The sequence below is a fragment of the Carcharhinus amblyrhynchos genome, chromosome 10 (assembly GCF_965287045.1).
Source record: "Carcharhinus amblyrhynchos chromosome 10, sCarAmb.v2.hapA, whole genome shotgun sequence".
In the NCBI taxonomy this organism is placed as follows: Eukaryota; Metazoa; Chordata; class Chondrichthyes; order Carcharhiniformes; family Carcharhinidae; genus Carcharhinus; species Carcharhinus amblyrhynchos.
The window spans coordinates 3,205,288-3,229,755 of NC_137333.1; the positions used below are offsets into that span (position 1 = coordinate 3,205,288).

Consider the following 24,468-nt stretch of genomic DNA (forward strand, 5'->3'; position numbering starts at 1 on the left):
CCCCCGTGGCTGAAACGGGTTTCGTCATCGAGGCGGTGGGTATAGCTCATTACACCGGCGGTGCCTCATTCCCTATGGCACACTGGCGACACATTCACTGGAACTTTACTGCCCCACCCACCACAGAATCGGAGCGGGCAAGGGGCAGGCAACGGGAAGGTCATTGATCTTGGGCAGATTTTCTGGTTGTGGGTTGAGTGTGAAATCCCGACCATTGTGTCTGACACTGAATCAGTTCCACAAATTACGCACTGGCCTCAGTTTATTTTGTTTGTTTATGGGATGTGAGCGTGGCAGGCTGGGCCAGCATTAATTGCCCATCCCTGAGGCTATTTAATGATCAGCGACATTACCGTGGTTCTGGAGTCACAGGTAGGCCAGACCGGGTAAGGACGGCAGATTTCCTTCCCTAAAGGACGTGAGTGAACCAGATGGGTTTTTACAATAATCGACAATGGTTTCATGGTCATCAGTAGATTCTTAATTTCAGATTTTTATCAAATTCAAATTGGGGCAGCACGGTGGCTCAGTGGTCAGCACCAGGGGCCCAGGTTCGATTCCCCGCTTGGGTCACTGTCTGTGTGGAGTCTGCACATTCTCCCCATGTCTGCGTGGGTTTCCTCCGGGTGCTCCGGTTTCCTCCCACAGTCTGAAAGACGTGTTGTTTAGGTGTTTTGACCCAAACTGGCGCCAGAGTGTGGCGACTAGGGGAATTTCACAGTAACTTCATTGCAATGTTAATTTTCAGCCTCACTTCTGACAGAAATAAATTTTTAAGTTCCGCCAGTTGCCTTTGTGGGATTTGAACCCGAGTTCCCCAGCACAGTAGCCTGGCTCCCTGGATTACTAGTCCAGCAACAATACCACTGCGCCACCCTCTCTCCCCCGGCCACGTGACCTGATCAGTGCTATTTTAGAGCAGCATCACCTGCTCCCTAACCCACCTTCTCACTCACTGCTGACCCTCTGACCTGCAGCTGCTGTCACCCCCTGCCTTATATCCACGATGGAGACACAAGGCTTCCACCTCTAGCCATGATTAGTCCCAATAATTGTAACTACTGTCTGACTCAAGGCATATTGTCAGGACTTTCTTCTCAGGTGAAGTCTAATTTAAGCAGGCATATCTAATACACGTATACCATGTCCGTGACTTGTGAAAGGCAAACATCGATTGCTAGTGAAACACTGCAGTGTTTGGCAAATACTGAACCTGCTACAGTACAAACTTTTATCATGCGATTGTTGTAAAATGTAATCTTATGTTTTCATTCAAACTTATCACAAAAAAAAAGATTAAGTGGAGCCCCAGACTAAAGCTCTGGGATATTCTTTGTATACATAATGATAAAATGTCGGATGCATTATTAATCCTCAGTCACAGCACCTTCTGAGCATGTGTTCTGCATCTTAGAACATTTATTATTTATTTAGTAGCGTGACAAGTTACCAGTTACCCAATCGGAGAAACAGCCAGAGCAGCCGGCATAATTGAGGACCCCACACGCACCCCGGACATTCTCTCTTCCACCTTCTTCCGAAGTCTGAGGTCACGTACCAACCAACTCAAGAACAGCTTCTTCCCTGCTGCTGTCAGACTTCTGAATAGACCTAGCTCGCATTAAGCTGATCTTTCTCTACACCCTCGCTGTGACTGTAACACTACATTCTGCACCCTCTCCTTTCCTTCTCAATGAACGGTATGCTTTGTCTGTATAGCGCGCAAGGAGCAATACTTTTCACTGTATGTTAAGACATGTGACAATAATAAATCAAATAAAGATTCCATCAATTAAAATGACTCCGTGTTTAAAAAGTGCTGGTTTTGGGCTCATCCAAAGATATCTCTCACAAATTTGATTGAGTTTTTTGAAGGGGTAACCAAGAAGGTCGATGAGGGCAGTGTAGTTGATGTTGTCTACATGGACTTTATCAAGGCCTTTGACAAGGTACTGCATGGTAAGTTGTTGCATAAGGTTAAATCTCACGGGATCCAGGATGAGGTAGCCAAATTAATACAAAACTGGTTTGATGACAGAAGACAGAAGACAGAGGCTAGCTGTTTCAAACTGGAGGCCTGTGACCCAGTATACCTCAGGGATCAGTGCTGGGTCCATTGTTATTTGTCATTTATATTAATGATTTGGATGAGAATTTAGGAGGCGTGGTTAGTAAACTTGCACAGGACACCAAGATTCATGGTGTAGTGGACAGTGAAGAAGGTTATCTCCAATTGCAGCGGGATCTTGATCAATTGGACGAGTGGGCTGATGAATGGCAGATGGGAATTTAATTTAGATAAATGCATCACCTCGCATTTTGGTTGATCGAACCAGGGCAGGACATACTCAGTTAATGGAATAGCACTGGGGAGAGCTACAGAGCAAAGAGATCTAGGGGTACACGTTCATAACTCCTCGAAAGTGAAATCACATGTGGACAGGGTATTGAAGTCATTCGGCATGCTTGGTTTCATCGGTCAGAACATTGAATACAGGAGTTGGGATGTCTTGCTGAAGCTGTACAAGACATTGGTAAGGCCACACTTGGAATACTGTGTGCAATTCTGGTCACCCTATTATAGAAAGGATATTATTAAACCAGAAAAAGAGTGCAGAAAAAAATTGCTAGGATGCTACCGGGACTTGATGGTTTGAGTTATAAGGAGAGGCTGGATAAACTGGGAGTTTTTCCTCTGGAACGTAGGAGGCTGAGGGGTGATCTTATAGAGGTCTATAAAATAATGAGGGGCATAGATCAGCTAGACAATCAATATCTTTTCCCAAGGTAGAGGAGTCTAAAACTAGAGGGCATAGGTTTAAGGTGAGAGGGGAGAGATAAAAAAGGGTCCGGAGGGGCAAATTTTTCACAGTGAGTGGAGAGTGTCTGGAACAAGCTGCCAGAGGCAATAGTAGAGGCTGGTACAATTTTATCTCTTAAAAAGCTTTTAGACATGGGTTAGATGGGTATAGAGGGAAATGGGCCAAATGTGGGCACTTGGGACTAGCTTAGTAGTTAAAAACAGGGGCAGCATGGACAAGTTGGGCTGAAGGGCCTGTTTCCATGCTGTAAACCTTTATGGCTCGATCCCCACCCTCCTCAAATGGGCAGAACCTTCTCCGATTGGCCGCGTCAATGGGTCGCACTCAAACCTTCAAGTCGGAAAGTTGTGGGTTCAAGTCCCGCTCAGTGCATTAGGGAGGGGGTGCTGCACTGCCAGGGGTACAGTCAAAAACTCACAGTCAGAGGCTGACAGCATGGAAACAGGACCTTGGGCCCAACTTGTCCATGCTGCCCATTTTTTTTTAGAACCACTAAGCTGGTCCCAATTGCCCGCATTTGGCCCCTATCCCTCTATACCCAACCTACCCACGTAACTACGTAAATGCTTTTTAAAAGACAAAATCCTTTGGATGATGTATTTAACCCCATCTGTCCTCTCAGGATCCCACGGGCCACTAAGAGTTGAGCGGGGGAGCTGACCCCAGTGTCCAGACCAGTATCTGTTCCTCAACCTTCAGAAAAACAGGTTGTCTGCTCCGCCCTGTGTGCTGTTTGTGGGATCTTGCTGTGCACAAATTTAGGTTTCTGACAACAGAGTTGACATTTCTGGAAGGTATTCCATTGGTGGCGAAGCTTTCAGGGACGGCCTGCGTGTGCGATAGACACCACAGAAATGTAACGTTTCCTTTCTGTCGACGGGTTTGGGTGCTCCCTAACCACCCCAAAGGCACTCGTTTCTCTGTCTCCCCTCTCGCCAAATCAGACTCGGAGACCTGCCTTTGGTCACCTTCCTTAACAGCTCCTTGGGCAGACATTCCCAGTCTCCTGCTGGGGCTGGGGAGAGGGTGGAAGTGTGACATTCCCAGGCCAGCCTTCCCGCCACCCTCCTGCTTTCCCCACAACCTGCCGGAGTTCTACTGGGTGACGGGAGCAATCGACCAGCCAACCTAACCCGCGTATCTTTCAGACTGTGGGAGGAAACCGGAGCACCCGGAGGAAACCCACACAGGCACAGGAGGAATATCCAGACAGACAGCGACCCAATGCCGGAATTGAACCCAGGTCCCTGGCGCTGAGAGGCAGCGGTGCTAACCACTGTGCCACTATCCTGGTTGGGTGCATCGCTCTCATGAACCCCATGACACAGCTCCCTCTGACACTTGCTGCAAGTTGCGGTTTCAAATTTCAGTTTTTTTTCTTTTAAAAAGTACCTGATACGTTATTTTTAACATCATCTGCACTGAGGATGTGGGAGGAGTAACTCTAATACCCTTTTAAACACAGGGTAAAACACTCTGCACTGGTTTAATTAACTCACTTTGCCTTTAATCTGACAAACCACACATCAGTTCAGATCATTTGTGATGACTGCTTTGATTGGCTATAATTACTCAACAACTTGGTTTTGATATGCAGCTCTTAATTTTTCTTCAAAAAGGTTCAGTATTCGAGCCCAAACTGATTTAGTCCCCACCTCTGAAAAGGACGTGACGGGCCAAATGGCCTCCTCCCTTTCCGTTTGAATTCTGTGGTTCAAAGGTGACCCAACTCAAGGCTTCTCCCAATGACATTTGAGAATGGCGTGCGGCGGCCTGACTTTACGATGAGGGGCGGCACTGCTGCCTCACACACCGTCAGGCTTCGATTCCAGCCTTGGGTCACTGTCTGTGTGGAGTTTGTACATTCCCCCCGTGTCTGCGTGGGTTTCCTCCAGGTGCTCCGGTTTCCTCCCACACTCCGAAGGTGTGCAGGTTAGGTGCACTGCTCGTGGTAAATTCCTCCTTGGTGCCCAAAGATAGGTAGATTAGAAGGATTGGCCATTATAAATATGAAGGGTTATGGGGATAGTGTGGGGAAAAGAGCCTGGGTAAGAGAGTTAGTCGTGATGTAGCCAGCTTACTGGGGTAAACACAGTAAGAAGTCTCACAACGCCACATCTCAATGGGTTGGGAACCTGGTGTTGTGAGACTTCTCACTAAGAGTTAGTGCAGACTCAATGGACCAAATGGCCTCCTACTGCAGTATAGGAATTCTATAATTTACACCCTCTCTGAATCACTCCAACCTCCTCCACCCCTACAATTCTCCAAGATCACCGAACTCCTCCAACCGAGGCCTCTTGCACATCCTGACCTTCACTCACTCTGTTACGGGTGGCAGTGTCTACAGCTGCTTAGACTCCCAAGCTGTGGGATTCCTTTCCGAAACCTCTCTTCCTCTATCTCCCCAACTTGGAGAAGTTTCAAGTCATTGAGGTTTACAGCATGGAAACAGGCTCTTCGGCCCAAATTGTCCATGCTGCCTATTTTTTTAAACTACTAAGCTAGTCCCAATTGCCCGTGTTTGGCCCCTATCCCTCCAAACCCATCTTACCCACGTAGCTGTCCAAATGCTTGTTAAAAAAGACAGAATTGTAGTTGCCTTTACTACTATCTCTGGCAGCTTGTTCCAGACACTCAGCACCCTCTGTGCGAAAAAATTTGCCCCTCTGGATACCTTTGCACCTCTCCCCTCTCATCTTAACCCTGCGCCCTCTGGTTTCTTAAAGTCTACCTCTTGAAGTAAGCTGTAGCAACACCTCCCTACATGACTCGGTGTCAAATGTTGCCTGAGAACGCTCCACGAATGGGGCATGTTGCAGGGAGTGAGTGAGGTAAAACAGGAGCGTTTAAGTCATAAGGAAAGGATGAATAGACTGGGACCTTTTTTTTCCCCTGAAGCTTAGGAGGCTTCAGGATTTTATAGAGGTCCATAAAATAATGAGTGGCATAGATAGGTAGACAGTCAACATCTTTTCCCAAAAAGTAGGGGAATCTAAACTAGAGGACATAGGTTTAAGGTGAGAGGGGAGAGATACAAAAGGGTCTAGAGGGCAGTTTTTTCACACAGAGGGTGGTGAGTGTCTGGAACAAGCTGCCAGAGCTTCTGGGAGAGGTGGATATAATTTTGTCTTTTAAAAAGTGTTTACACAATTACATGGGTAAGATGGGCATAGAGGGATATGGGCCAAATCTGGACAATTGGGACTAGCTTAATGGTTAAAACTGGGTGGTGGGAACAAGTTGACTCTATGACTCTAAAATGTAAACGAGCAGTACAGATCAGTCAAGGTTTACATCTTATTTTTATACAATTCTGCAAAGCATTAAAGTAAAAGATGAAGAACTGCTAAGTTTAAGTTTACTTGTCATTGTCACAAGTAAGGCTCACATTAACACTGCAATGAAGTTACAGTGAAAATCCCCTAGTCGCCACACTCCGATGCCTGTTTGGGTACAGTGAGGGAGAATTTAGCCAATGCACCCAACCAGCACGTCTCTTGGACCGTGGGAGGAAACCGGAGCACCCAGAGGAAAACCCATGCAGACACAGGAAGAATGTGTCGACTCTGCACAGACAGTGACCCAAGGCTGGGAATCGAACCCAGGACCCTGGCGCTGTGAGGCAGCAGTGCTAATCACTGTGACACCATAACCATCCCTACTAATTGAAAGTGAGGTAGATTAAAAAAAACTTTGCCTTGGCCAAAACCAGGGTGAGATATGCCTGACAAAAAAAAAATTTGGAATTTAAAAATAAGACAAAAAAAAAGTGCTGGAAGAGACTCTGGCACTGTCTGTGCAGAGGGAGAGAGTGAATTCATGTTTCAGGTTGGAGACCTTTCACACAGAGGCTGCCAGATGTGCTAAACATTTCCATTGGTCACAGTTTCAATTGCGAATTTTCAGAATTTTGCTTTTGTTTAAGGATAAAATTCTTGAGCTGTGGCACAGGGGCATGGTCGAGTGGGACCAGTGGAGAGAGCTGAAGAGATCTAAGAGATTTAATCGTTACCACCATGTCGCAGTTCAAAAAAGATGTGAATAAACCACGATGCTGTAGCTTCGTGTGATCCTCCCCGCAGCAACCACAGGCCTGGTACTGAACAATGATAGGTTTGGAATTTTGACTGGGGTTTATGATGGTCTGGGGGCTCCCTCCAGGGCAGAGGAGGGGCACAGGGCTCACTCACACCTCCCGGAGACGCTGAATAAAAAGTTCAATCTGTCAGCACGTTTAAATGCAAAACCCTGAACCTTGCAATTATATTGCTTTCCTACTGCCAAGTTGCCTATGTTATCAGCTTCCAGTTCTCTTTAGTTCACCAGTTTTGAGCTGGGAATGATTCCAACGCAGAGTGACTGACCACATCAATAAAACCTTCTATTTATCTCACCCCTTTAATGCAACACAAGGTCCCAAGGCAGTGCACACTGAGCTGCATTAGCAGGTGTTCGGAGATATATTTCACCCAAAGTTTGGTCTTTGCTGCTGCCATCAGACTTTTTGAATGGGTCTACTTTACATTAAGCTGATCTTTCTCTACATCTTAGCTATAACTCTAACACTGTGGTTAGCACTGCTGCTTCACAGCGCCAGGGACCCGGGTTCGATTCCCGGCTTGGGTCACTGTCTGTGTGGAGTCTGCACATTCTCCCCATGTCTGCGTGGGTTTCCTTCGGGTGCTCCGGTTTCCTCCCACAGTCTGAAAGACCTGCTGATCTGGAAAGGCTCTGGACTGTGGCGACTAGGGGAATTTCACAGTAACTTCATTGCAGTGTTAACGTAAGCCTTATTTGCGACTAATAAATAAACTTTACTTCTACTTTACCTTCTCCTCTACGTACTCTATGAGCGGTATGCTCTGTGTAGCCTGCAAGAAACAATACTTTTCTCCATATGCCAATATATGTGACAATAATAAACCAAACCAAATCAAAATCAAAGAATTAGGTTTTAAGATGTATCTTAAGGGAGAAAAGTGAGGTAGAGGGGTTTGCGAGGATGCATTGCAGAGCTTGGAGCCCAGGCAGCTGAGGGCACGGCTGCCGATGATGGAACGATTCAAGTCAGGGCACACCAGAGGTCAGAATTAGAGGAGCATTGCTATTGGAGGGATGGATACTGGCTGTGTCCTGGGCAGGATACCCCTCCTCCTCCCCCACCCCCCATTAGTAATAGGATCCTACTGTGCAGGAGGCGGCCATTCAGCCCATCGAGTCTGCACCGGCCGCAATCCCACCCAGGGCCTATCCCCATAATTACCTTGGCTAGTCCCTCTGACACTAAGGGGAAATTTAGCACGGCCAATCCACCTAACCCACGCATCTTTGGACTGTGGGAGGAAACCGGAGCAAATCCACGCAAACATGGGTGGGGGGGGAGAACGTGCAAACTCCACACAGACAGTGAGCCAAGTCGGGAATCGGACCCGGGTCCCTGGCGGTGCGAGGCAGCAGCGCCAACCGCTGTGCTGCCCCTATCTTCTTCACTACAGCAGCTATAAGATCTTTCTCCCTTATCTGAGAGAGGCTGCAGTTTAACTTCCTAACTGGGAAGGTGAACCAACAGTGCAGCACTCCCTCCCTCACTGATCACGTGCTCAAGTTGCTGCAGTCAGACTGGAACAAAAACTTCCAAACTGTGTGCTATTCGCTGAGCTGGACCTGCAGCACTGTGTGGAATTCTTCTGTTCTTCCTCCCTTTGGTTACAGACAAATTTTGTTACAAACACACTGGTGTCCACTGGGACTTGGATAAACGAGAATGGCTGGCATCTTTCCAACAGTCGATGCCCTAAAAAAAATGTAACCTATCTCTGAAGCAGAGGCATTTTAACACAACAAAGCATTGTGTAGCTACGAGTACAGTGATATTGACAATGTCTTTACTGATTCTCAACCTTCCCCATACACGCTGGTGAACTGTAAGCTCTTCGCAAGTGGCAGATGAGGAGAACACTAACCAACTCTGAAGTTTTTCCGATGTTTAATAATTCAGTTTGGATTCCAGGAAGTTAGTTTGTGTTGTACTAATTATTGAACATTGTACATAAACAACTCAGTTGTAACCTGAAAACCTACCACTGCCCAAGCTATTGGTCACAGAATCAAAGAATCCTACACTGCAGAAGGAGGCCATTCGGCCCATCGAGTCTGCACTGACCACAATCCCACCCAGTCCCCATCCCCGTAACCCCATGTATTTACCCTAGCTAATCTCCTCGACGGCACCAAGGGGCAAATTAGCACGGCCAATCCACCTAACCTGCACGTCTTTGGAGTTTGGGAGGAAATCAGAGCCCCCAGAGGAAACTCATGCAGACACAGGGAGAATGTGCAATCTCCGCACAGACAGTGACCCAAACTGGGAATCGGACCCGGGTCTCTGGCGCTGTGAGACAGCAGTGCTAACCACTGTGCCACTCCAATATCTTCCGCAAAGACAGCATCGCAGTATGGTGACATCTTGCAAGCGGTGACTGGCATACCTTCTATCTTTCACTCTTGTTTCATGCTTCTAAAGGTTTATTGTGCACTCACTCCTTTCCTTCTCTATGAATGGTATGCTTTGTCTGTATAGCACGCAACAAACAACACGTTCCACTCTACACCAATAGATGTGACAATGATAAATCAAACCAAAGTAGCTCATGTGACGTGTCAAACCTTTTGCGGCAACGTTTTGATGAAGCACTTTGTGACATTAAACTATGCTACAGGTGCTACATAAATGCAGGGTAGTTCTGTCAGAGCTCCCATTTATTTGTTTTTCTGTCTCAATTACCAATCGTTCTCCTTCAAACACCTTTAATTACCTGATTAATGCCGACCTAACAAAGAGAAACTAGGACATTCCTTCTCCGCCCTACTCCCACACACCAGGATACTCCTTTGTTTAGTGGGTGCGATCGATGCCTTAATTAGAGGGCAAAGATTGGCCCACGGCTGGCCATCGATTCATTCAAAGATACCACGGAGGTCATTACTCCAAGGAGTCTGACACGCCCCGTACATGTAAAGGTCATTGATTCATTAACCTGTTTTCTTTACAGAAACCATTAACAACACTCACAAATCAATGAGCTATTGCTGGAATTAGACACCTCTCGGCTGTGCCCAGTTACTTAGACTTCTTCCTTCAGCTCAAAAATGTTCAAGCCCCAACCATTTTAACATAACCAATGATAACACTGGAATCTGCTATAATGTCACCAATAGTCAGGCTGGCATGGTGGCTAGCGCTGACGCCTCACAGCGCCAAGGATCCGGGTTCGGTTCCCGGCTTGGGTCACCGTGTGGAGTTTGCACATTCTCCCCATGTCTGCACGGGATTCCCCTGGTTTCCACCCACAGTCCAAAAGGTGTGTTGGTTACAGTGCATTGGCCATGCTAAATTCTCCCTCAATGCTGCCAAGCGGGCAGGGGGTTGTCACAGTAACTTCACTGCAGTGTTACTGTTATTGGATAGACACATGGAGCACACCAGAATGATAGGGAGTGGGCTAGCTTGATCTTGGGTTTGGACACAGCTCGGCACAGCACCGAGGGCCGAAGGGCCTGTACTGTTCTATGTTTTTATGTTATTAATATGAGTTTGTGTAACAACCTTAATCAGACAATCAAGTTGGGCTTGTTTGAAATATGAGCTCCCTGATTAAGGGCAAATCAGGGAGCCTTTTGCTCTGTATATAACCAGGAGCGTCAGTTCCTCTGGGGCCCCCAGTAGAGGCTGCGAACTGAAAACCCACTGAATGCTGTTGCCAGACTTGCAAATGAAGGGATTTTGGTAAAGAGACCTCTGCCTACAAGGACTTATTACAGCTTACTTGTGACACTAATAACTAAATAACTAACTAAATAACTAACTAAATAACTAACTAAATAACTAACTAAATAACTAACTAAATAACTAACTAAATAACTAACTAAATAACTAGCATTCTGTGAGTTTCAGCTGACCTGGTAGACAATGTAACCAATGGAAAATTGATGCGGTGGTCAGCTATAAATAGAAAGCAGATACAGATTGTGGGGCGCTTTTGTGGCCCAGGACATAGCCCCAAGTGTTGGTGAAATCAAGTTTCTTTGGTAAACCTTTTTAGATCACAAGATATAGGAGCAGAATTAGGCCATTTAGCCTATCGAATGGTGGAACAGACTCAATCATGGCTGATGTTTTTCTCATCCCCATTCTCCTGCCTTTTCCCCATAACCCCTGATCCCCTTATTAATCAAGAACCAACTATCTCTGTCTTAAAGACACTCAATGACCCGGCCTCCACAGCCTTCTGCGGCAAAGAGTTCCACACATTCCCCACTCTCTGGCTGAAGAAATTCCTCCTCATCCCAGTTTTAAAGGATCGTCCCTTTAGCCAGAGGTCGTGCCCTCTGGTTCTAGTTTTTCCTACTAGCGGAAACACCCTCTCCACGTCCACTCTACCCAGGCCCCGCAGTATCCTGTAAGTTTCAATAACATCCCTCCTCATCCTTCTAAACTCCAATGAGTACCCACCCAGAGTCCTCAACCATTCCCTTATATGGCAAGCTCTTCATTCCAGGGATCATTGTTATGAACCTCCTCCAGACTCTTGCCAAGGCCAGCACATCCTTCCTTAGATATGGGACCCAAAACTGCTCACAATACTCCATATGGGGTCTGACCAGAGCCTTATACATCCTCAGAAATACATCCTGCTTTTTCCTTTGATTTACTTTGTAGGAATAGTGAATATTGAACATGTTGTCTTCTTGAACTGACAAATAAAATGTTGGGAACTACTGCTATAATCATTAACAAGCGAGCAAATTTGGTCTCCAGTTCCCTTCGACAGTAACTACACTTAAAGAGCACCTCGTTGTCCGTAAATTACTTTGGGATGTGAAGGGAGCTATATAAATGCATGGATTCCTTCTGTGGAGCCTGTCTTTGTCAAAAGGTTCTTTGGGAGTGGGGAGCTTTAGCATCCGCTGGTGACACAGCTCACATGAGGATGACACCTCATTAACAAAGAGCAGAAGCAGCCCGGACTGTGCTTCCAAGCCCTGGCCTGGGGATTCCTCAACGTTCCGACTTAGAGGCAACTGCACCAGAGGCTGAATGGAGTTGGCTTTCAAACAGAAAGTTCAGCAGGCAGTGCAACATCATACAGGACGGTAAGTAATTAGGCTGTGTTAACGTGGTTCAGTGACGCAAGGCTGGGTGCCGGACCAGGCGTCCCTCTTATTGATTTGACCTCTGCTGGAAAGCGATCACATGTGGGCATTGGCTGGGAACCTAAAAATATAGAGTTTGACTGTCTGGCCTTGCAGAGAAAAATAGGCCAAGACTCTCTGTCAGACAGGAAGTGATCCTCTTGATAAGGTGCAGGTAGAACTGTATCAGAAGGAGCCATCGCTCCAGCATTACGAAAGGAGAAATTGGCCAGGAAAGAAATTTGAATCCCACTCTTTCCTCATTTCACTGACCTCTTGACCCCAACCTTCGACCTTGCTATACCTGTCACAAAATCAATAACTTCCATTCCCCCCTCCTTTTGTATGTGAGCAGTGACCTGCCCTTCGATACAGTTCTATAGACTATTCAGTGCAGTTTGCGGCTGAATCAAAGAAACACAGGAGGAGAAAGAGGCCATTCAGCCCATCATGCCTGAATGGCTCTTTCAAAGAGCTAGAGAGTAGTACCAATCCTCTCTGCTCTTTCCCCAAGTATCCCTCCGAATCATTCTCCTTTCACTATTTATCCCAATACCATTTTGAAAGTCACTATTGTATTTGCTTCTGCCACCCTTCTAAGCAGAGCATTCCGGGTCGGAACAACCTTGCAGATTGGAACAGCTTCCTCATCACTCCCTCAAGCTATTTTGTCAATTAGTTTAATTCTGTGCCCTCTAATTATTGGCCTTCTGCTCGATTTACTTGGTCAAAACATCTCCTAACTTTGAACGCCTCTATTAAATCTCCTCTTAACCTTCGCTGCTCCAAGGAGAGTGACCCCTGCTCCTTCAGTCCCTCTCCCTGAACTGAGACCTCTAAATCAAGACCATGAGGCTTTATGATCTGTACAATGACTGCTCTGTAATGCTAAGCGTGGTCTCTTACCCACCAGTGTCAACACGGTTGACAGATCGCATTTCCTTGAATATTGATTAGCCAACAGAAAAGGCAAATTAATGCAAATTAGCAATGCTCCATGGTACAATGTGTAAGTGTGAGAATGTGGAAGTGGTTAGTAAAGGGAGTGGCTGAGGTGAATACCCCATTAATGTATTTAAGGGGAGCCAGATATATACAGGAAAGATGTGGAGACAGTGGCATAGTGGTACTGTCGCTGGGCCTGTAATCCAGACACTCAGGGCAAGATCTGGAGACTTGGGTTCAAATCCCACCTTGGTAGAAGGTGAAATCTGAATTCTATAAAAGTCTGGAACTAAAAGGTTTAATGACGACCATGAAACCATCGTCGATTGTTTGGTTCACATCTGCTTCACTCATGTCCTTTAGTGACGGAAATCTGCTGCCCTTACCTGGTCTGGCCTACACGTGGTCCCGGGCCCACAGCAATGTGGTTGACTCTGACATGGAGGACAGTTAGGGATGGGCAATAAATGCTGGCCCACCAGCGACGTCAAGCCCAAGGTGAGGCACAATGTCTCATCGTGTCAGCTTGAATCTTGTCTGTCTCTCTTAATTAACAGGGCCTTGACTTGAATTCAATTGGATTTTGAATTTGGTTTTTGGAACAAACAAGGATGGAGTAAAAAAATTAAATTATTAAAAAAATAAATTGATAGGAAGTTGAGGTCTGTTTCTGAGCTGTAAATTCTAATATTGTTAGGGCTTTGTAGTTCTAGGGGAACAACATATTCTAAGTAAGAAGTCTCACAACACCAGGTTAAAGTCCAACAGGTTTATCTGGAGTCACGAGCTTTCAGAGCACTGAACCTTCCTCAGCTGAAGGAGCAGTGCTCTGAAAGCTCGTGATACCAAACAAACCTGTTGGACTTTAACCTGGTGTTGCGAGACTTCTTACTGTGTTTACCCCAGTCCAGCATCTGTACATCACGATATATACTAAAGCTGAGGACCTGTCAAGGTCTCCCACTGCTCTCCCTTATCTTAACTTTAACAATAGCTGCTTTCTCCCTCACAAAAAGGGAACGGGACCAATTCAGAGTCTGAGAGTTTCTGAAACTAATCTTGGGTACAGCAATACTGTATAAATATTGAAAATATCCCCAGTACATTTAACGCCTGCTTAACTGATAAATACACTATATAAATACCATAGCGACTAGAGCAGGTCAGAGACATTATGCAGTGAGTAACTCAGCTCGCACTCCCCAAAAACCATCTCCAAGACATAAGTCAGGAGAAGTGTAACAGAATACCCTTACTTGCTCGAGAGAGTGAAGCTCCAATAACACTCAAGGAGGTCAACAGTATCTACAACAAAGCAGCCTGCTTAACTGGCACCGTACTTAACATTCACTCCCTTAGGTCAACTCCTTCGACAGCACCTTCCAAATCCGTGACCACTACCACCTAGAAAGGACTGGTGCAGCAATTTCCCCTCTAAGCCACAACCATCTGATTTTGGAAAATATGTCACCGTTCCTTCACTGTCACGGGGTCAAAGATCCTGTAGCTCCCTCCCTAACACCATAGAGACTGCAGCAGAAGGCAGCTCACCACCACCTTCTCATGGGCAATTAGGGATGGGCAACAAATGCTGACCTAGCCAATGATGCCCACGTCCCACAATAGGAACACGAGTCGGCCATTTAGCCCGTGGAGTCCTGCTGTGCCATTTAATGCGATCATAGCTGATTGGACACTTCAATGTCGTTTATACCCACAATCCACATAATCATTTACATTATTGTTCATCAGAAATCTGCGGTAAACATACAGGTGGCAGGGTGGTTAGCACTGCTGCCTCTCAGTGCCAGGGTCCCGGGTTCAATTCCAGCCTTTGGGTGACTGTGTGGAGTTTGCACGTTCTCCCCATGTCTGCGTGGGTTTCCTCCGGGTGCTCCAGTTTCCTCCCACAATCTGCGGGTTAGGTTGATTGGCCAGGCTAAATTGTCCATTAGTGGTCAAAGATGTGCAGGCTAGATGGATCAGCCACAGTAAATGTGGGATTTTATGGAAATAGGGCAGGGGGAAGGGCCCGAATGGGATGCTCTTTCAGAGTGTCAGTGCAGACTCGATGGGCTGGATGGCCTCTCTCTGCACTGCACGGATTCCATACACAATGACTGAGCCATGACAACCCTCTGGGGTACAGCATTTCAAAGATTCACCACCCTCTGCGTGAAGAAATGTCTCCTCATCTCGGTCCTAAGTGGCATCCCCCTTATTTTGAAATTGTGCCTTCTGATTCCAGACTCCCCAACTAAGGGGAAGCATCTTACCTGCATCTATTCTTTTATGCAATTTGCAGATTTCAATCAGATCACCTCTCATTCTATACAAAGAATAAAATAAATACCAACCACTTTAATTACACTTCCAACTAAAAATTGCCATCAAGATATTTATCACCGACTACAACATCCCATGTCTTAATTTCTAAAAATGCATTTCTATTCATTTGTTGCCAAAAAGAGACACATGTTGTTGAAGTTTTTCATCTTGCACTCATCAGGACAAACACAAGAATGCCAAATTTCAAACAATCACAGCAATTTACACTACAGGAGAAAAGACCGCTGATTGGTTGACAAGGTGACTCTGATTGGTCCAGGCAGTGCCATGGACAAAGCGACGGAGAACCGTAGGTTCCCCAAGTTCCCGCGTGATCTAACAAAAGGAGCCAAGCTTGAAGATATTTCTTTTATTTGTAGAGAATGGGCCTCTGTGTCTGAGTGCATGTTGTTTCTAGCACATGTAAATGGGCCTCATTACAAACTGGACTCATTATCTGAGATTGTTGAGTTCATCTCAGCATTACTGAAGCTCCGTCCCACCAAGGGACTACTTCAACTTGTGTAACTTAAACTTTATGAAAGATTCTCTGTTTTGGCAATCTAAGGAATTCCACAAACCAAACCAGCAATTTAGCACCCTTTAATTAACAGTACGTGCGATTTCTCTGTGTGTTCAGCGTGTACAAGTGGATGATGTTCTGCTGTATTTTCTGTGCGTCAGATTTGTTTTGACTGTTTTTAACCATCGCGATTCTGGTACAGGGGAATAAGGTTCACTCCATTGGAAATCCATTTCCAATGTAGAAAGCCAAACCTTAACAGTGGGAGAAATATAGTTGGTCTACAAACTGAGGTCAATGATCTAGCAGATAATAATACCACTCTGCAGGGAGAGTTAAGAGAACCTAGTGAAGAAGCAAATAAACAGGGAGGCTAATGTAAGGAGTACAAGTGAGTATGCTGGGCGAATGGGCCAGGAAATGGCAAATGGAATTTAATGTTGGCAAGTGTGAGGTGGTCCACTTTGGTAGGAAGAATGGTAGGAAGGACTATTACTTACGTGGCGAAAAACTGCAGCAGGCGACGGTGCAGAGGGACCTCGGGGTCCTTGTGCATGAGTCGCAAAAACCCAGCTTGCATGTGCAGCAGGTGGTCAGGAAGGCGAATGGGATGCTGGCCTTCATAGCGAGGGGGATTGAATATAAAAGTAGGGAGGTCTTGCTGCAGCTGTATAGGGCATTGGTGAGGCCGCAGTTGGAGTACTGTGTGCAGTTTTGGGCGCCGCACCTGCGCAAAGATATTTTGGCCTTGGAGGGAGTGCAGAGGAGGTTTACTAGGCTGATACCGGAGTTGAGGGGGTTGAGCTATGAGGAGAGGCTGAATAAACTAGGCTTGTACTCGTTAGAGTTTAGAAGAATGAGGGGAGATCTCATTGAGACGTATCAGATGATGAATGGGATGGATAGGATAGAGGTGGAGAGACTCTTCCCGCTCAAAAAAGACAGTAGGACTAGGGGGCACAGCCTCAAGATAAAGGGGGGGCGGTTTAGAACGGAGTTGAGGAGGAACTTCTTCACTCAAAGGGTGGTGAACCTCTGGAATTCTCTGCCCGTTGAAGTGGTGGAGGCTGCCTCGCTAAATATTTTTAAGACGCGGGTTGATGGGTTTTTGATAAGAGAGGGGATTAGGGGTTATGGGGAGAGGGTGGGAAAGTGGAACTGAGCCACGACAGATCAGCCATGATCTTATTGAATGGCGGGGCAGGCTCGAAGGGCTAGATGGCCTACACCTGCTCCTATTTCTTATGTTCTTATGTTCTACCTGTTCGCTCTCAGGTTGAGGGGCATCTGCAGCTTGTTTGATGAATCTTTGGAATTCTCTTCCCTGTAAGGGTTGTGGAGACTCAGTCACTGAGCATGTTCAATTCCGAAATGGATAGATATGGAGTGGCACTGGAGGCAGTTCAGAGGAGGTTCACTAGATTGATTCCAGAGATATGAGGTTTGTCATATGAAGAGAGATTGAAGAGTTTAGGGCTATGCTCTCTGGAATTGGGAAGAGCGTGGGAAGATGAAATTGAGGTGTACAAGATGATAAAAGTTATGGATAAGGTAGACATGGAGCGGATGCTTCCTCTTGTGGGACATTCTACAATGAGAGGTCATAAGTCTCAGGATAAGGGGTAGCAAATTTAAAACAGAATCCTTCTCTCAAAGGATTGTGAATCTGTGGAATTTGCTACCCCAAAATGCTGGGACAGTGAGTAAATTTGAGGAGTTGGACAGATTTTTAATTGGGAATGGGTTGAAGGGTTATGGGGGGGGAAGGCAGGAAAATGGGAATGAGGAGCATATCAGCCATGATCGAATGGCAGAGCAGACTCGATGGGCCGAATGGCCTAATCCTGCTGCTATTTCTTTCCTAGCTGAAAGGAGGGATATTGAACAGCAAAAAGAGAATGGAAATAAAACATTTGTAAACCTGTGTAAACAAAATTCCTGCGTGTGCGCACGTCCGGGAGGACGAACTGAATCAGCTGGACAAGGAAAGTTAACCTCAAAATGAGGGTGGAGCCGTGATCGACTATTAAAATTGAAATGACAGCTGGCCAGGAAGTGGGATTTCCTTCAACAGTATTTACTTTAAAATCAGACTTTAAATTAACTGGAGCCTCAGGACAAACAGCTTTGGTCTCAAAGGCACTCCATCCACCCCCAGGGCTGCTGAACAGCAGATCTAAACTTAGCTTCTCAAGTCAGGCTTTAGGATTTCTGCAGCGCACACATGCTTGGCAATGTTACTCTCTGAAAGGGAGTAAAGGGTTAAGGATGGAATCATGGGAATGGGGGGTTGCAGCTCCGAGGCAATGGCACGGAAACAGTTTTTAAGAATAGAATCTAAGGGAGCGGCCATTTGGCCCATCAAGTCTGCACTGACCACAAGCCCACCCAGACCCTATTCCCACTACTCCACATAATTACCATGCTAATCCCGCGACACTATTTGGCATGGCCAATCAACCAAACCATTACATCTTTAGACTGTGGGAAGAAATTACTTAATCTTTGAATGTTTTTTAATTCATTTGTGGGACATGGGCGTCGCTGGCTGGCCAGCATTTATTGCCCATCCCTAGTTGCCCGAGGGCAGTTGAGCCAACTACGTCACTGTGACTCTGGAGTCACATGTAGGCCAGACTGGATAATGACAGCAGATTTCCTTCTCTAAAGGACATTAATGAACCAAATGGGTTTTTACAACAATCAACAATGGTTTCATGGTCATCAGTAGATTCTTAATTCCAGATTTTTTTTAAAAAATTGAATTCAAATTTTACCATCTGCTGCGGTGGGATTTGAAACCAGGTCCCCAGATCATTAGTTGAGTTTCTGGATATATAATCTAGCGATAATACCATTAGGCCATCGCCTCGCCATCTTCGATGGGATGCGGGTGCCAATTTTTATTGCCCATCCCTAATTGCCCTGGAACCGAGTGGCTTAGGCCATCACAGGGGCAGTTAAGAGTCAACCACATAGCTGTAGATCTGGGCCAAAACCTTCTGGCCGTTCACACCAGTGGGATCTTCTAGCCCTCCCAGAAGCAGGGAGCTTGTCTCCATTGGCGGGTGAAACCAGGGCTAGGGGGCATGACCACAAAATAAGGGGGAGCAGATCTAAGACTGAGTTGAGGAGAAACAATCTTCATCCAAAGGGTTGTGAATCTGTGGAATTCCCTGCGCAGTGAAGCAATTGAGGCCACCTCATTGATTGTTTTTGAGTCACAAGTCGATTTTTGAACAGTAAAGGAATAAAGGGTTATGGTGAGCGGGCGGATAAGTGGAGCTGAGCTCACGAGGAGATCAGCCATAGTCTTACTGAATGGTGGAGCAGGTTCAAGGAACCAAATGGCCTACTAGTTCTTATGCTACGTTCTTACTGAAAAAAACAAATTCATTTAAATCGCACCTTCAAAACCTCAGGACGTCCCAAAGCATTGGACAACTACTTAAGTGCTTGGCTGGAGTGGAGACACCACTGTAATGTGCGCAGCAAACAACAGGTTACCAGAAACAGTAATACAATGCCCAATAGGGAAGGCAATAGTCCAGCGATAATACCACTAGACTATTAATCCAGAAACTCAGCTGATGTTCTGAGGACCTGGGTTCGAATCCTGCCACGGTAAATGTTGGAATTTGAATTCAATAAAAAATATCTGGAATTAAGAATCTACTGATGACCACAAAACCATTGTCGGAAAAACCCATCTGGTTCACTAATGTTGTTTAGGGGAGGAAATCTGCCATCCTTACCTGGTCTGGCCTGTGTGTGACTCCAGAGCCACAGCAATGTGGTTGACTCTCAATTGCCCTCCAGGGGTAACTAGGGATGGGCAATAAATGCTGGCCAACCAGCAATGGCCATGTGCCATGAATGAATAAAAAAAAAAATTGGCCAGGACACTTTTTCCTCTTCAAATGATCGTGCTGGGTCTGTTGCCCTCCCCCACCTGAAAGGATAAACAGGGTCCCGGTTTAATATCTTGCCTGGAAGGCAGCACCTCCAACCATACAGCACTCCCTCAGCACTGCACTGGGAGCTGGATCCTGAGCTCCAGTCTTCAGGAACGGGACTTGGACCCATCACCTTCTGACTCAGAGGCAGTAGCGCTGACTACTGAGCCACAATCTCTCACACACAAACGCAAACTGAAAACATTTCTGTACATTGTAAGGTCAAGTAACAATTGGAAGGCAAAGGGAGAAACATGATTCACAGGAGTGTAGGCATTAAACACTCAGTTCTATCCAGATCCTGTACTGATAATACCTCCCCCATCTTACAGAGTGCCTCTAGCACCCCATAAATGCATCTCCTCATTTATCCACTCCCAATTAAAACAAACTCATTTGGGGTGTCCCGTTTCCTGTTTCTCCACAAAATCTCAAAACAGCCGTCGGGTCTTTTGAAGGTTGTAGAATGTGGAGAGCAGACACGCTCCCTACCTAACTGGTTTTAATCAACACCCATCTCTCCCTGGCACATTCCAGAAGGAATGAATAGCTATCGTCTAGCCAGAGGCTGAACACTACATTGCAGTGACCTCGCACAGTTGTGATTTCAATTAGTTCCACAATTGTAAGGTGAAAAGATTGCCTTCCAACCTGGCTCACAGAACGCCGGAAACAGTGATGTGTTTTCAGGCTGAGACACTCCTCCTACATGCCGCGACAGCACAGAAAGCTCTCGACATGTTCCAGTGTGTACAGCAAAGGACCCACTAAAAGCCGCAGTCATCTCAAACCTCATCCCATACATCAATAACCTGGCATTTATCCAGCACCTTTTTTCTTTAAAAGGTGGGAAGATTCGCCGGGGCATTAACAAACACAGCTTGACAAAAGGGAGATAAAGGCTTGCACTGGAGCTGATTCCAAAGGAGTGGGTGGGGGCAGCAGGATGTGGGGGGTTCCAGAGCCTTTAGAGCCTAAGAAGCAAAAGGCACAACAGCCTACGGAGGAGCGATTATAATCAGAGACTCTCCAGAGGCCCAATTTTTAAAATTTATTTATTAGTTCACAAGTTAACACTGCAATGAAGTTACTGTGAAAAATCTTCTAGTTGCCACACTCCGGTGCCTGTTCGGGTACACCGAGGGAGAATTTAGCATGGCCAATCCACTAACCAGCACGTCTTTGGAATGTGGGAGGAAACCCACGCAGACACAGGGAGAACGTGCAAACTCCACACAGACAGTCGACCCAAGCTGGGAATCGAATCCCGGTCCCTGGCACCGTGAGGCAGCAGTGCTAACCACTGTGCCACCCCATTTGGAGGAATATAGAGATCTCAAAGAGTTATGGGGGCTGGAGGAGATCACAGAGATGGGGAGGTACGAGGCCGTGGAGAAACTTGAAAAACCAGGAAGAAAACTTTAAATCAGAGACATATACACAGGCCAGGAGTCTGTTGTCAAACAGCAAATCTTTCTCAGCAGCCTATTTACTAACCACTGTATTGTGGAGTTTGTAATGATATAAAAGAATTGTAAAAAAATGCCAGAGGGGAAGAGAACAGTGCATGGTCCCTCTAAAAGCTGTTTTTGAGTTCTGTGCTAAAATACAAAATACACACAGACTCCAGGTTGCAACATCTGTTTCAAAAGGGATCAACCATCAGGGTTGCTTTGGTAGCAAGCTTTGGCATTCTGCCACCCTATCAGTTTAAAAAAGGACCATCAAACTATTAAGAGCCTATCAGATTTGAATTTGATAGTGTTGGCAGCATCAAACCAATCCTGGGGCCAGAAAATTGAGAGGTCATCGCAGGTATAAAGGCCAAAGCAACAGCCTTTTCTGGAGAACAAGTCCAGAGGCCAGGGCAGCCAGTCAAAAAGCCAGCATTCATCTCTAGAGCAGCGCACCATCCCTGCCAGTTTAAATAGCTTTTCAGAGAATTATCCAGCTGTCTAACAGAGGGATATTGAATCAGAAAGACCTTCCAAATAGCGGACAACTACCAAAGAACTCCAAAAGCTTCCGAATTCCATCAAGCCTCATTGTGAAATTTCTATGAGAGTGACTAAAATTCTGTTATTACTGTTTTGGTAATGTTTGTCCCTTGTGTTATTTGAATAGCATTGCAGTCGAACCATACCTTATTTAATGTGTTAGTTTAGTTAAAGTTCCTGGTTATTCAAATAAAATACCTTGTTAATTATTCATTTAAAATAAGTGTCATGCCTTTATATTAATGGATCTAAACATTAATTAAGAACAGATAACACCTTCCCAAATAGTTTTACCAGATTACAATGCGAGGTATAGGGGATTAACCTCTGTGTCGTAATAACCACAAGGGCTACAGAATGAATTTTGTATCTATTGGAACAGAAGTAATGACAGAAACTCTGTATCCAACGCTTACATTAATAGTTAAGATTTGAAATTAATATTTTACTCTATATTCTAGGGTTATGGTGATGTGAGACCAGGCCTGGTAAAATCTTTTCGTCCCTTTTTAAGATATGATACGTACACTACGATGGCACAACGGTTAGCACTGCTGCCTCACAGCGCCAGGGACTTGGATTCGACTCCCAGTTTGTGTCAATGTCTGTGTGGAGTTTGCACGTTCTCCCCGTGTCCGCGTGGGTTTCCTCTGGGTGAGCTGGTTTCCTCCCACAGTCCGAAAGATGTGCAGGTTAGGTGAATTGGCCATGCTAAATTGTTCCTTAGCGTGTAAAGGTGGGTAGGTTAGCGGGATTAGCTATGGGTAACATGTGGAGCTATGGGGATAGGATGGAGGATAGGGCCTGGATAAGATGGTCTATCAGATTCAACAGGTCAAATGGCCTCTTCTGAGCTGTCGGGATTCTACAATATGGTTCTATAATTAATTACTAACTCGATCCTTTCCTTCCTAACCTCTACTTTTAGAAAGTTTATTTATTAGTCGCAAGTAAGGCTTACATTAATACTACAGTGAAGTTATTATGAAATTCCCCTAGTCGCCACAGTCCAGCGCCCGTTCGGGTCAATGCACCTAACCAGCACGTCTTTCAGAATGTGGGAGGAAACCGGAGCACCCGGAGGAAACCCATGCAGACACAGGGAGAATGTGCAAACTCCACGCAGACAATGACCCAAGATTAGAATTGAACCCGGATCCCTGGCGCTGTGAGGCAGCAGTGCTAACCACCATGCCACTGTCCAATAGCTAAAACTCTCAACTTGCCGACTCCTTCCTCCCAAACTCAGATGCGTTGAAGGTATTTTGTGTACTTGGAAAATTAACTCCACAATTACAATCTCAGACGCTGGAAAAATCAGTCAACCGATCGATGGACGTGGGCGATTTTAATTGCTTTCCACTGGAACTATATACCTCCAGTCGCCCAACTGGAGATGTGGGTCTTTCAGAGTTTGGTTGCAGCCAGTGGCAGCAGTTTCAGTCAGGTCAGACTTGATGTTTGTACACCTATCATTGCAGAGCTCTTCTCGCTTGTTACCAATACTGCACTGGCTCAAACACACATCTTATCTAAGATCTCCTTGAAAGTGGAGTCACAGGTGGACAGAGTGGTGAAGAAGGCATTCTGCATGCTTGGTTTCATTGGTCAAAACATTGAATACAGGAGTTGGGACGTCTTGTTGAGGTTGTACAAGACATTGGTAAGGCCACACTTGGAATGCTGTGCGCAGTTCTGGTCACCCTATTGTAGAAAAGGACATTATTAAAAAATTTGTGTCCTCCCATTGTCAATCCTTCCATCAATGGGAACAGTTTTTCCCCATCTATCCTACCCAGGTTTGGAACACCGCGATCAAATCTCTTCTCAACTTTTCTCCAAAGAAACCAGCCCTGACCTCTCCGATCCATCTGCACACCCGAAGCTCCTCATCCCTCCGATGGAGGCTTTATTGTGGCAAAATGCTTCATAGATACACATGGGAACAAAATACCAATCAGGGCTCCGAGCTGTTTCTATTCAGTAGGGTCAGGGCTGAGCTGTGACCCAACTCCATAGGCCTAACATTGTCCCATATCCTTTGTACACTTGGATAACAAGAACCCATCAGTCTCAGATCGAAATGATGAATGGAACATCAATCTGTCTTCAGAAGAGTGCTCCAAAGTTCCACCCCTCTCTACGTGTACATTTATCTCCTAATTTCATTCTGAAATGGCTGACTCCATTTCAGTCCTCTGGTTCTCCACCACCCAGCAGCGGCAAATGTTTCTATCTGCCCCATCAACTCCCTTTTCTCCTGTTCAAAAATCATCACTGTTTGCTCAATGACTCCTGTCCTTCCTGCAGAAGGCTGTTCGGCCCATCGAGTCTGGACCGACCACAATCTCACCCAGGCCCTATTCCCGTAATGACACATATTTACCCTGCTAATCCCCATGACACCAAGGGGCGATTTAGCATGGCCAATCCAACTAACCCACACGCCTTTGGACTGTGGGAGGAAACTGGAGCACCTGGAGGAAACCCACGCAGACACGGGGAGAATGTGCAAACTCCACACAGACAGTGACCCGGAGCCAGAATTGAACCCAGGTCCCTGATGTTGTGAGGCAGCAGTGTTAACCACCATGCCACCCTGCCACTGCAGATGTTCAAGAGGCCAGTTCACCACCACCTTCTCAATGGCAACCAAGGAAACATCATAAATACAAGCTTTGCCAGCAACATTCAAATCCCAA

The 24,468-nt window shown here is 46.0% G+C and overlaps 1 protein-coding gene across 1 annotated transcript in view; it reads right to left on the bottom strand.

Moving 5' to 3' along the window:
- LOC145349519 (FERM, ARHGEF and pleckstrin domain-containing protein 1-like) overlaps positions 1-24,468 on the bottom strand; it is a 254,858-nt gene that overhangs the window by 201,961 nt on the left and 28,429 nt on the right. The window lies entirely within an intron of this gene.